General features: G+C 40.3%; 1 protein-coding gene across 18 annotated transcripts in view; it reads left to right on the forward strand.

The window, feature by feature from the left end:
- The window catches only part of LOC309531355 (uncharacterized protein), a 313,524-nt gene that overhangs the window by 68,788 nt on the left and 230,123 nt on the right, over nt 1-14,613 (forward strand). The window contains exon 1 of one of the 18 annotated variants that reach the window (XR_014219240.1): nt 12,464-12,585. The exons of 15 other annotated variants lie outside the window; for them this stretch is intronic. The gene's annotated coding sequence lies outside the window, so the exon portion shown is untranslated. Of the gene's footprint in view, nt 1-12,463; nt 12,586-13,854; nt 14,234-14,613 lie in introns of those variants that run through there. 2 more of the 18 variants (XR_014219241.1, XR_014219242.1) reach the window with 2 other exon arrangements.

The raw sequence follows: 14,613 nt of genomic DNA on the forward strand, positions 1-14,613 counted from the left end.
AAAAATTATATCCTGTAAGTAAAAAGGCAGCCCTTTGGGAGGATGTTTTAATATCTTAAATATTTGTCATGTTAATATAATGACATCACTGATCAGACTGACTGATTTTATGAAGATATCTTTGACACCCGAAATCTGACATAGCTATATTCATCAGACTTCCAGAACCCCATGGGCTCTCTGCCTATTTGTAAAGTAAGTGACTATGTCACTGTGCTATAAGAAAACAATTGTTGCTTTGTTAGATACTGGATAAATTTTTTTTTACGATACAATTTGCTTTCTTATAGCACAGTGATGTTGGAGGGAGTTTTACATTAAGAAATAGAAGTGTTGGCGAATGGAGAAATAAGGTGAGCCCATGCAATTAAACACATTGTTTTAATACATGGCCACAAGGGGGCAGAATAGACAAACTCAGGCTTCTTTTAATATTTCAAAGTGAAGGTTGTATTTGCATTTTTGAACAGACAGACAGCTACAATCACATTTAGATCACAGAATGAAATAGACGTTCTGGACAGAATACTCTATGAAAGCCTATGGTCGCTCCTCTAACGCCAAGGTAGTTGATGTCACACTAAATGGAAACGTGTCCCTGTTTATTTATTTATTTTCCAAGTATCTGTTTAGCATGACTGGATCTCACTCCTTTTTGGCTGTTCAGACATCTATTTTCTCATGGTATAGTCTGAAGGCACACAAAGCCATCACCTTGCTGACACCTAAGCAGATCTGGGTCTGGTTTGACGTGCCTGGAGGGAAGACCTCCTGGGAATCATCCATATGCCACCTTGGGCCTCATGATAGAAGGCAGGTAGGGCACAAAATAAATTCTTTCATATCCACATCTTTTCTGGAAATGAAGTTTCACTATCCCCAAGGCTTTTCAGTCAACCTCTATGACTGGAATGGGCCTTAACAACAATAGAGTGGTACCTTGGGTTACATATGCTTCAGGTTACATACGCTTCATATTACAGACTCCGCTAATCCAGAAATAGTACCTCTGGTTAAGAACTTTGCTTCAGGATGAGAACAGAAATCATGTGGCAGCGGGAGGCCCCATTAGCTAAAGTGATGCTTCAGGTTAAGAAGAGTTTCAGGTTAAGAACGGACCTCCGGAACAAATTAAGTACTTAACCCGAGGTACCACTGTAGCACATTACTTGTTTGTTGAGGAACTTAGGCCATCCTTCAGTTGCCAGGCTCAGGCGCTAAATGTTTACACTTCCAAGAGTAGGAGAGTCACCTCCATCTCACGGGACTAAAGATGTGTTAGGCAAGGAAGTTGAAGTTTCAAAAGCAGCAAGCAAAAGGTCAGGACGATGAGGAGTAGAGAGCATAATCCAATGCAGGCAGGAGGCAGGAGCTCAGCTTGTCAAGATTTACTTTGTTAGTTGGTGGTTACCAAGTTATTTCAGGCTCTTGATTAATGTGGATTCCTTGGTCCTAGTCATTAGCTTGCAGCATTAAATTTTCCTCAAACTTTGACTGGGTGTTGGTGACTTCTGACTTCAGCTGGCTTGTAAATGGATATGAAAATCCCTTGGACTCGCAAAGACAAATTTGACCAAGCAAGACTCTACACTGTTCCTTTGTTCACCAAGCTGGTACTTAGTTGTATCCCCTTTGATAGTCACATTGTTTTGGCTCATATATGTGACAAATGAGCAAAGACTTTAGGTATGAGCCACAGAATCATTCAGATATGAGAGTGGCACTTAGCATTCAGGAGGACAGTATTCCTGATTCTCAGATAGCAACAGAAGTTAAACAAGGGGAGCAAAACCTTCTGAAGAGAGGGACTGCCTCTAACACAAATAAAAAGCATAAAGTGAAAGGCATAAAAGCGGCTGGAGTAACAAGAAACAGAACATTAGATAGAGGCACCAGATGTTGTTCAGTCGTAATGTCTTTGCCAATAGTCTTTTCTTAATTTCTTTTATATGATAATTGTCACTTATGGTAGATGATAATACTCCTTTTTCCTGTCTTGATTTAAATAAAACAATCTAACTTTTATCACAGCATCTGGCTAAAAATACAGTTGTTCACACATTCTCTTTCATAGCCTCAATTCAGTGATGACAAGTTGCATACAAGATTGTTAGGAATGTTCACCTTACAAAAAATTGCAGCTCAAAAGTGCTGGGCTGTCTTAGGCTGTGTACACACTATGCCTTTAAAGCACATTTGAAGCACTTTCTTTCTCTCAAAGAATTCTGGGCTTGGCAGTTTCCCATCTCGGGGGGGGGGGGGGGAATTCAACATAGCGCTAAGGAGTTTGTGCAAACATTTCCGCTTGCCTTACAGAGAGATCTCCCTTTTCCCTCCCCCACATGCTGTTCTGGTAGATCTGCTAACCCTCCAGAGTGGATTTGGAGCCTTGTTGCACTAGTGGCAATCACATAGAGGAGGGCGCATGCTTGTTTTTTCCTGTTCCAGAGGGTAGGACTCAAACCAATGGCTTCAAATTGCAAGAAAGGAGATTCCAACTAATCATTCGGAAAAACTTTCTGACGGTAAGAGCTGTTCAGCAGTGGAACAGACTCCCACGAGAGGTGGTGGACTCTCCTTCCTTATAGGTTTTTAAACAGAGGTTAGATGGCCATCTGTCATGGAAGCTTTAGCTGAGATTCTGGTATTGCAGGGGGTTGGACTAGATGACCTTTGGGTCTCTTCCAACTCTAAGATTCTATGATTCCATCACTCTGTATGTGCTGCTTTTTAGGTGTCTTTGCCAGGGCAGGCCCAAGAGACATCAACTTGGCAACTGAAAGCAGCACCTGAGGAATTGGTTATTCGTGAATTCCAAAACGAACTGATCTGATTCACCTTCCCTGGTCTAAGATGCAGGTCGGAACACAGTTATCATTTACATTGTAGTACTTCTTTGAATTTTGTAATGCAGTTTTCAGGTTAAACAAATACCAAAAGGTCTCAGGAAATGCATATTTTTGCAACCAAATCCATTTAGAAATGCATACCTTAAGAGTAAATATGTTTAGAAGTGCATGTTCTGTGATAAAATTTGTTCAAAAATATGTACTTAAATACAATTTTTAGTGTGGATTCTTTAAAAAAACAAACACCTCACGGATTAATTAGGAAGCAGAATGGAATAGATTTGTGAACGAAGGCATGTGAAACTGACATGGAAACTGACTAGATATATACTCACTTGTCCATCACTAGCAGCTGAACAGGAAATCAATAGTGCTTCAGCCTGTGAACAGCCCTAATCAGTTAAGGGTACTGCTAACTCCCTACAGGATACAGGATGCACTCTCCATGCAACTCCAGTTGACGATGGGAAACTGACTGAATAGCCAGCTAGAATATGTGCACTGTAGCCTAAACTCAGACTAATTCACCCTGTATGGGACAGCTGCATGTTCCTGTCTTGCAGGTGATTGGATAGATGATCCACAGGGTGCTTTCCAACTCTACAATTCTATGCTTCTATGAACATGTGGTGGTGAGGCAAGCCACAGTCCCCTCCTTCCCCACCCACATAGAATAGCAGAGCATAGTGAGATTGAGTGGTATTAAACTAAGTTTAATTCAGAGTAGACTCGTTGAAATAATTGAAAAAAATGGAAAAAAACTAAGGTCCATATTGCAGAATACACTGGTAAAAAAAATCAATCTGGAGATGCTCACAGATAGTTAAACCACTTCTCTCACATTGACACGAGGTGTTTACTCTCATATCAAACATGTAGAAACTTTCTTCATCATATTTGAGAGAGCAGCTGGTGATTTATTGATACCTAATGGACATATGATATATCTATGAGCTCAGATCAGTAGGGGATTCTCCCTAAGAACACAGATTCGCCCCAAGAATTTCGTTAAAAGTTTTAGGTGACCTCCTTCTCCTAAGCCTGGGGCTAGGGTCCAGACAAAGTACAAAGGATGGGATAGTACATGGGAGGTGAGGCTCCATGGTGAATTGCATGCCCAGCTATTTATTGGAAATAAATGGAAGCTGAAGAGTCCAGTTGAGGCCTGCATTTTGCCCCTTGGCAGAGCAGATGAACAAGTCCTGGAACAGACTGATGTGGCTAATTTGCCTAAAGCTGTTCAGTGGAAGCCAGAGTGATGCATGGTAGATCTGCAGAGTGTGAATGATTGACTAGCCATGAGTACTACATGGTGGATAGTAATACTTTGCAGTAACCAGCCATTTTGCTCAAAATCAAGAGACTCTTAAATGACGCACAGGAATGTCAGAATGTCTGCTCAACAAATGTACAGTGGTACCTCGGGTTACAGACGCTTCAGGTTACAGACACTTCAGGTTACAGACTCCGCTAACCCAGAAATAGTACCTCGGGTTACAAACTTTGCTTCAGGATGATAACAGAAATCGCGTGGCAGTGGGAGGCCCCATTAGCTGAAGTGGTACCTCAGGTGAAGAACAGTTTCAGGTTAAGAGTGAACCTCCAGAAGAAATTAAGTTCTTAACCTGAGGTACCACTGTAATGATCAGTTGAAGTTGCTAACTGAGATACACAAAGAGCTGGAAGCTGGTCAGGATCAGAAAGCAACCATCCAAAATCAGCTCCCTAGCAAAAAGGAAGAATTGGAAGCAGAGAAAGGAGATTTGGGGTACCGCTGGATAGTTTGAGGGATTCGCGTGCATAGTTGTATCATTTTTACTGTTGTTAGCCACTCTGAGCCCGGCTTCGGCTGGGGAGAGCAGGATATAAATAAATTATTATTATTATTATTATTATTATTATTATTATTATTATTATTATTATTGGAACTTTATGTTTGTGGGTTAAAGAGCTCTGCTGTCCTCACACAACAAATCCACTTTAAAAATATCTGACATTTTGCAGTTTAGAAAGAGATGGGAAAATGATGAACAAATGACAAAGAGGAAGATGTATAAAAGTCCTGAAGGAAATCAGGATGAATGCTCATGGTTGCATAACCACCCCACAAACAAATAAGAAAGAATGCTAAATAAAGCCCGGATACAGTCTAACTGAAGTGTAGGTGGGTTCCCATGAGGCAAGACACAATGATAACAGCAAGAACCTTTATTGAACTACATAACTGGGAAACTGAGGCAAAGCAAAGACTTATATACATTACTGAAAGCCTGGGCCACTCCCACTCCCAACATGATTGGCTATCTACACTTCCAAACTGCGAATCACAACTCAGAATTCAAGGGCCAATAGCAGAGGTCAAAATCCTGAAATGTTCTGTGATTGGACAACATATATCGAATCAGAATACAGGAGCTCAGAATCCTTAGTCCAGACTCAAGCTCGGGCAAGCACAGACCACTGAATACATAACACTAACCTCCATGTAAGCTTTTAATAATAATAATAATAATAATAATAATAATAATAATAATAATAATAATAATTTTTTATTTATACCCCGCCCTCCCCAGCCAAGGCCGGGCTCAGAGCGGCTTACAAGCAATAATAAAAACAAGATGAGTGAGTAAATCAGGATCAATGCCAAATAAATAGCTTGTCTCGAGGTCCCTTTGGCCTGACAAGTGAAAGAAGAGCTGAACAACTTGAGCACCAATATGAACTGAAGGACTTAATGGAGATACAGTTAAAGCAGGATAAGCTTCAGAGATCAGTAAAGTATCATGGACAAAAGTGGAATCAAGAAAAGAATTGTTAGAGAATCAGAAAATTTGGTTGAATTCAGAACTGAAGGCACAATAAGGTGAACTTCTGTTTCTCGCTCTGGGAAAGAAAGTAAAATCTTGGAGCAAACACAATCTAATTAAATTCTGCAGAAATGTGGCAGATCGTTTAGTGGGAGTGAAGTTGCACCCGCCCACACACACCCCAAATGGCAGCAAGCTAGTATGGAAGAGAGATTTCACAATGACCTAAATGCCCATATCAAGTTATCAAATTTCCAAAAGAGCACTGCTAATGAATTGGAGACACAAAGCAAGGAGTTTTAAACACAAGCTGTAGAGGGGCTACATAAAGTTCTGAAAGAGGCAAGTGAAGCTAACAAAGAAACAAAGGATCATATAGCTGAGATGAAACAATCAAAGGATGCTGTGGAAAATGAGTTGAAGGAAAAGATTAGGAAGCTGGGAAGGGTTGGATACTACAAATGATTTGGTTTGGGCCACCAAGTGTAAAGGGGCTATCTTTCCACAGGGGAAGGCTGTGTTTATTTCATTTCTTACAGGCATTTGCAGACATATTTAATTCAGAGACTGTGAATAGTGACCTTGTTCTTGTGAAGCAGAGAAAGGCCTTTGCCACTGAAAGCTCTACATCTAACATAGTTAATCCCTGGAGAAACAGCTGTGAAGGTAAACCCAAACCCTGTTGTAAGTCTGAATAATTGCCAATCCAGCCAAGGTGAAAGATTGTGAAACTCTTGTTTCTATTTGTGACAAAGTGCTCTGTATTACTTTAAAGTCTGCAACCTGCTAGGATGAAGGGAACATAGAATCCATTCAACTGAATGTGGATGCAAATGGACACTTGCAATTACACTTGGAGATGCAGGCGAATATTCAGTCACCATTTCTGTTGGGCATGAGACAGTTAACCTTGGGATTAATTGTAGACCTTATTCCTGTTTCAGAAGAAACACCTACTCGGAAGGCCTTGGAAAGAAATTGTCAGTGGTGGTCCTGCAAGTAGGGGGAAATATGATTGCCTCAGATTCCTTAAAAGCAATTATGAACTTTGTACAGTGACAGTAATTCAGTTCAGCATTTTTTGTAATATCCCTGGCTGCATTCATTTAACATTTTGTTGCATTTCCACATTGTACTTGAGCTTTCACATGATGTAAAAGCCATTTTCAGAACTATAGTGGAATAACACAGAAACGAGACCCACATTTGCACTAGATTCCATGCTAGTTCCAGAAGTGGCTTTCATGCCATGTGAAAGCTCAGGTATAACGTGGAACTTCACAGTTAGGGAAAAGTCATGTGAATGCAGCCTAAATTGTATTGTATATATTTTGATGTTGTTGTTGTAAGTCGCTTGGAGACCTTCAGGTGACAAGTGACTAATAAGTCTAATAATGAAAATGAAATGAAATGAATCTGAAGATTGCATTAAATCTAGGAAGAGGAGAAGAATTGTTCAAAAGAAGTGCTGCTAACAGAATATGAACCTGTGGGACTCATTGCTATTAATCATTGTGGTTTTTCTTATATTGCTCCATTAGTTGAGTATATTTGTTTGGGGTTGTCACAACTGCAATTCTCATGTTTCTGGCAAAAACATTCTCTGTCTGTTCTCGTGGAACATCAGATTTGGATGACTGTTTGAAACTGGGATGGGTGTGGATGTGCGTAGGAGAAGAGTGAGTAGACAGCAAGGAAGCATGATGGAATGCTGGGTGGCGAATGTCTGCTGAGAATGACAGTTGAATAGTTGCTGGGGAAGACAGCAACTGAGAGGAAATGAGTTGTGAGGGAGAAGAGAAGCACGGGGTAAAGAGTCAGGATATTAGGACTCGTAGTTTAGTATTCTGCACAATCGCTTTCCTCTGTGCAGCTACTGATAGAACAGGTTTGCTCCAATATATTTGCTCCGTTATGTGTCACTGGATGGGAAAACAGAGATTCAGGGTAGATAGGAATATGGGCTCTGTGGTCTCCTCTTAAATACATACCCACACTGTTAGGCTTTCTTTAAAGTGTAGGGGAAGCACAATGGTGGAAGGGATTGGGTCACCCGAACAGATGGTAAACGTGTGTGGGAGAATATGTATTTATTTGTATGTGTGTGAAAGAGGGAGGGAGAAAGAAAAAAAGAATGGGATGTATTTTGTCTGGAACACCTATTAGCTGGGGCAGACACTGACAGATCTATAATTATTTCCAGCATATGAGCTTTATTTTATATTAAAAGCATTCTCTAAATCTATAGCTGGCTGCATAGTATATTTTCCACAATATTGTTTCCACCAGTTGGAAGACTTCAGTGTGCAACTTTTTATTCATTCTGTGTAGTGTTGGAAAATGCAAGATCAAAGACAGTTCATCAAAATTAGGGTGCCCAGAAAACAGCAATGGGGAAAAGTGTTTTTTGAAGCAAACACTTGTAAAGAAGAGAGAGAGAAATTTGTCATTGGTTTCTGCCTCTTGCCGGTTAAGTACCAACTAATTTATTTACTCATGAATGGCATTTGTTTCTTGTCCATCTCATTCTATGAATTCAGCATTAATAGTGTCTGTGTGTGTTTAAAAAAAGCACCACCCATGAAATAACATAACAGCTCATCACCCCTGAGGGTCAAAATATGTATTGCTGTTATTAACACAGGACATCTTCCATAAGAGATGGGAATTAAAAAGCATACTGTTACATGTCACCCCAATCTCTGAGCTGTACGAGATTCCAGGGATTCCAAGCACATACTTAGGGTTTGGCTTCCTTCAGAATGGTGTCTTTAGGATATATGGTTTAGTTACACATATATACAACCTGAGCCTACAATGGAGAGACTCACTGCATCAACACCCCAAGAGGGTCTTGCTTCTCCCATTGCCACAGCTTTGGATTCCAGCATAAATCAGGCATGGCTCTGTCACCACCTGCCCAGCCTGCAGCCTTGCATCTAGTTCACACACACAACTCCCAACTCTGGCCTTTGTCTTTCTGACTACTGGAGAATTGAGGCAGGGGTTCCCACCCATTTGCTGTCTGGCACAGAACCACTTCCTTTGCTACCTTAATGGCCCATACTCAGAGAACCATTACCTCACCGGGAAGCTAGCCTGACTATTCCAAGAATTGAATCCCAAGTAAGGTCCAATAATTAGAAGGGGATTTGGGCATACCGCCTACCCCCACAACTCATAACAATACTTTCCCTAGCTTTATTAGTTAAAAATAGCACTTGGGTGTAGGAAAGCCTAGTATGATAAGTAAACAAAGATAGACACATCTGTTTCACTGTGACTTCAAAACATGCACACATACAGTACATCATAGGTAGATACAGTGAGTGATATGTTTGCTGATCACCACACATGGCATTTTACCCATGCCCAATCAAAAGGAATGCACATGAACAGCTGGGCCTGTGGACTGAGAACCCTTTCAAAAAAAAAGTTTTAAATCCTACTAATTGTCTATTTGGTGGGGAAGGAAAAGGGGGAGGGCTTAATGAAACCTTCTGCTTTCCTCACCAGTGCAGATTATCTACAGACCTTTAACCCTTTTGCAAGGGCTCTGTGTGCCTGAGCCATTTGATTACAGTGTGTTGTTTTTCTTCCATTCTTCTTGTACAGTATGCCTAGCTGGATTGGGGCAATGATTTCCAACATTTTTCTACATGAACATGGTTTCTGATTAGGAAACAGGGCTGTAAGCCATTCAGGGAGAAACCTACAGTGGCATAGTTCCTGCCTATGCACTGAGCTTAGCATCTGGCCTTGCAATCTTCTCTAGTATAGATAGTGGGAGGCCTGCACAGGATGTGAAGAGAAGGCCAGTAACTGCTGCAACTTCTAAGAGCTGGAAGGAACAATAATTTCCCCAATCTTGGATTGTGGCATCTGGCATTCAAAACTGTAGTGGTAGGGTGTGCTGAATTTTCCAACTAAAAAGTTGTAACCTGACTTGGGAATTCCAAAGATATTATGTTTAAACTAATATACGTAAAATGTGTGTAAAATTACATAGAAATAATTAAAATGATTGTTATGTACATGCAGTTATATTTTGTTGTTGTTGTTTAGCATTACCTTACGTTTTCAGAAGGTAAAATTGAAATATTTTGGTTTTCTGAGAGCAGTTTAGCTCCAATATCATTATATGTCACTGGCTGTGAAAACAGAGATTCAGAAAGGAATATGGGCTCTGTAATGAGAAACTTTCCTGTCCCAGAACTTCCTTAACATTTAGGAGGTTGTAAGCCATAGAAGCTAATAGTCTATAGGCACCAAGCTCTACATTTTGGGGCCCAGAATCCCCCTGAATCCCACCTCATATATGGAAGCTGATTGCATTGTTCAGAAGACCTGGGATAGGTTAACCACCACATGATAACTTGGAATGGTAATGATGACACATGCAATTGCTAAATTGTTTTGCCATGAGGTAAACCATTTCTGAATTAATGGATATATAATTAATACATTGATTGAAGCCTTCACTTTTTGTGAAATCAATTCGGGGTGGGCTAGAGATGACTCTAGAATAAATGGTCTGAGGTGGTATATTATTGATTTATTTTTGTGAAGGCACCAGACTGACTTCTTCCTGCTGCTACCACAGCAGGAGCTGTGTTCCAACATTGGAAGCTTTGATAATCATACAAACATTCTTGGCTGGGCTCCTGGGAAGATGGGAAGCCTGTTTATTTAATTGTCCTGTTTCAATTCCTAATTGTACCTGCTTGCCCTGAGTCCCATTCATGTCAACGGAGTAGTGAAGCCAACTCTATCAGATGGCAAGTTCAGGTCCAGTCAGTTTCCAATAAGACTGCATTCACTCATTTTGATTTTGAGTACAAAGCTAGTGGTTTTAGTAGCAGAAATTTTCCCCTAAAGGACATTAACCTTTTCCCACAAGCTGTTTGTTGGCGGGTTGTTCTAAGGTCAGCAACTACTTCTGTACCTTTTTTCTCTTTTGCTAAGAATTGCAGCTTCTCCTTGTTAACATTGACCCCTGACAACCAGGGATCATGTGTTCAGCATGATGGAATAATGACATAACATAACAATGCAGATATCATAATGTGACAGTGTATTGAGTGCTTTCTGAATGTGCAAATGCTTCTATGCTATTGGGAAGCCTCCATTTCACTTTTCATGATAATTGACCCCCCACTGCCGCCGCCTACTAGCCTTGACCTTGTTTCAAACCTGAGGACAACTCGGAAAATATGCTCTGTGGTAGGGCATTGCTGAGAGTGGAGTTGCAAAATAATTCTATGGATGTTTACTTAGAGGGAAATCTCAGTTGTCCTTAATTCTGCTTATTCTTTAGTAAGTGTGTTAAAGATTATAGCCCTAGTCTCACTCCCTGCCCCTCCCCTCTGCAGATTGATGTATGACCACCAATGTTTTCATACTTTAATTGTTAAAATAAAATGAAAATTGCCCTGAGAATGAAGGAGCATATTAGTCAGCATGGGGTTATCCAATAGCCAAGGCTTGCTCAACTTTTTGGGACTGTGGGCACATAGGCAAACTGGAGAAACCATAACAGGCACCATAAATGCACAGACAGCGGAACCAAGCACTCACTGCAACGTACTCAATCCATTCGCTACAAAGAATGCTTTTAAGCCTACGTTCGGTTGGAAGAAGCAGCCTTGTAGCTAACTCTGCGGGTGCCCCATTGACAGGTCCTGTAACAGGCACATATGAAGACCAGTTTTTTAATATATAATAATTTTTATTAAGTTTTCAATTTTACATTTCTGAATAAACATTTTACAAACTTTAAAATATCCAATGACATCCCTTCTTCCTCTTCCATGGTTCATTATACATATCACACATTCCTGCATATTTTACTGTAACCATCCAAATCAGTTTTTCACTTTTACATCAATCAAAAATTCTTTACTGTTGAATTTATCTTAATGCTGCCAGCATTTTCAGCTGTGTACCATTATTTTCCATATATTCAATAAATGTTTTCCACTCTTCTTTAAGTATATGTTCTTCTTGCTCTCTTATTCTATGTGTTAAATATGCAAGTTCTGCATATTCTGTCAACTTAAGATGGCAATCCTCTTTGGTTGGGACCTCACTCACTTTCTATTTTGGGGCTAACAAAACATGGGCCGCATTTGTTGCATACATAAATAACCTTTTCTGACACTTACAAATTTCTGTTTGGGTTATTCCCAATAAAAAGGACTCTGGGGTTTTTTGGGAAAGTAATTTCAAACATTTTTTTTCAACTCATTATAAATCATTTCCCAATATACTTTCACCTTTTTCTTTCCATTTACACTTTCAGCATGTATCTGATTGTTTTATAGATATGAAGACCATTTTAGACTTGTTCAATTTTAAGAACTAAATAAACATATGATATAAGTTAGACCTAAGGATGGGTGGATCTGTAAGTTTGGGTTTCTCTCACGTTCTCATTTTTCCAATCCTAAATTCAGTTCTTTACATGTACACATCAGGGTTTTTTAAGCCTTCATGGAAACTCACAAATATTTTGATGTGAATGTCTCCTAATACATTTGCATGCAATTTTGCCTGATACACACACTTTTGCAAAGAAATCTTCCCTGATATAATGCACTTTTGTATGTTCTTTTTGTGATTATATTAATTTTCACACACTTTACAATATGCACTTTTTGTACTTTCCACTTGACTGGAGAACTGCATTGCAAAATTCAGAGAAGTGCGAATTTCAATGAATGGCTGTGTTTTGGTTTGTGTGTTGCTTTGGAAAGAGCAAATGAGGTAGGTTTGTCTGAATCAAATTTCTCTCCCATCCCTAGATACACCAGCCTTTGCCAACCTAGCGCCATCCTGATGCTTTGGATGGGCTAATGGAAGTTACATCCCAAAATATCTGGAGAGGAGCAAGTGTGTGAAGGCTCTGTTAGATCAACAAGAGTGATGAGGTATAACTATATGTACTATAGGCAATACAGGATCTCAGATAATTAGGCAGATGGAGGATCTGCACCAAATAGTGGGAAAGCCTTAGCAGCATGTTTTGCCCTGGTTCTGCTGAAATGCTAAATAAGGTTATATGTTTTTAATCCCTCAGCAGAAGGGTTACCTTTGTGCTTTACATTTATGCTGCCACTGTATGTTTTCTATGTTCATGTTGCCACCCTCTTGCATCTGTGTATCTTTTACACTGGAAATGGTTTTTTTCTGAATTTTTATCTTAATTTGGAACGAGTCTTGATTAGTTGAACTGGAAGTTCAGCTGGGGACTGAGATAAAAGCACATAGCCCCCATGGTGCATTGATCTTGCCTGCCCCTGCAAAAGGAGTCATGGGTCTGCTTTTGAAATCAGGGAGCTCTCATGCTTTTCCCAGTGCAACGTATCCTTGTCACTGGACTGGCAGGATATGAAGTTGAATCTCTTTTTGAAGTCATCTTTTCACACCAAGGGGTGTATATTTGAAGTGTGGGAACTTCTGTAAGCAACATCCACTCATCCCATATATTAAGCAGATAAAGTGCCCCACCTTAGCTCAAGTGTTGGTGGAGAGTTTGCATTTCTTGTCGTAGTGATTGTGGTGGCGTTCTGGGATGAACTGCTGGATTCTTGGGATGGTGGAATTTTAGCCTAAACAATGTAAGCTGGTGAATAAAATAGGAGTATTAATTAATATAGTCTCTGCAAAATCAGGCACAAATTAAAAACAATTTAAAGATGTGCATAGTTTTCCTCTTCTAATGGCAACAGTTGCTTGATTGCCAAGTAAACACAGAATTGGGCTCCCTTGTAAAATAAAGAAAACATACTCAAATAATATTTTTACAGCATCGCTTGGATTTGGGATAGCAGAAAGCATTTAGCTTTTCTCCAAGACAAATTGTGTGTGCTTCCTGTGGAATTGCAGTATTGGGAAATCACCTCTCCCCTCCAGCTTGCAAGTTGTATTTGATTTTCTTTTTTAGAACACTTTGGGTTATGTAAGTTTTAATAAGCAGCTTTGGTCCTCCTCAAGGCACACCCCACACACTTATGCTGTGTGACCCTGGGTCACAAGTAATGGTTGCAAGCTAATTGATTGAGAAAGGTTTGTCTGACTGGGCCTCTTTGAGTCCTCCCTTTACATTCCTAACTTCTATGAAGGAGCAGTGGCAGCTTAGCTGAGCTGGGGTTGGGGGAGGAGGGAAGAAGGGAGGAAGTTCTCCAAGTTCTGATTATGCGCAGTTTCCTTGTTCTGAACAGCGTTCTCTCCACCCACTACTTGCTAAAGAACTTTTAAACTAGCATGCTAACATCTTTAAGCTTTTATCCCTGCAATGGAAAAGCGAATTAAGTATTTAAGGAGCTTGCCGAGAGACAGCTCTGTACTCCGGGAAACTGCAGAAGTTTGTGGAAAGGATACTAAGATTTCAGCAAAGTGCACTGCTGCACAGTGCAGAAACTGGGATTCAGGCTGACAGGCAAATAAGCCATCTCACTGAAGGGGCCTCTGTGTGGCAGCTTTGAGCTATTAAGCTTCGGACAGCCTTTGGGGAAATGTGCAATGGAGCAGGGCAGAAAGTACCCAGTAACTCCAGGCAACTGTTGCTTTCTGACGGTGAGTCAATATTTGAAAACTTGGTTTTTAAATGTACCCAATTTTCTGAGTGTGCATGAATTTTTTTGAAGGGTGGGTGAGGATGAAGAGTTGATCTTGCTGAAAGATTTGTTTCTGAACTGTACAATGTCTGCCTTCATTCTTGCACATTACTGAACACACACATACACACACACACACGGAGCGAATATGATTCCTAAATTATCAGCATGCAGTTTCTTGTTCAGAAGCAAATGAGGTGTGTGTGTGTGTGTTGCAGGGTGGGGGGTGGGAGTAGATGCATAAACACTCCCAGGTGTACATCAACATCTGCTGAGAAAAGAAACAACAATCTAGACTGAGCAGCAGTTTACATAGTCTCTGCTTTGTGCAGTCCTCTG

This window comes from Podarcis vaucheri (genome assembly GCF_965113315.1).
Source record: "Podarcis vaucheri genome assembly, chromosome: 4".
Lineage (NCBI taxonomy): Eukaryota > Metazoa > Chordata > Lepidosauria > Squamata > Lacertidae > Podarcis > Podarcis vaucheri.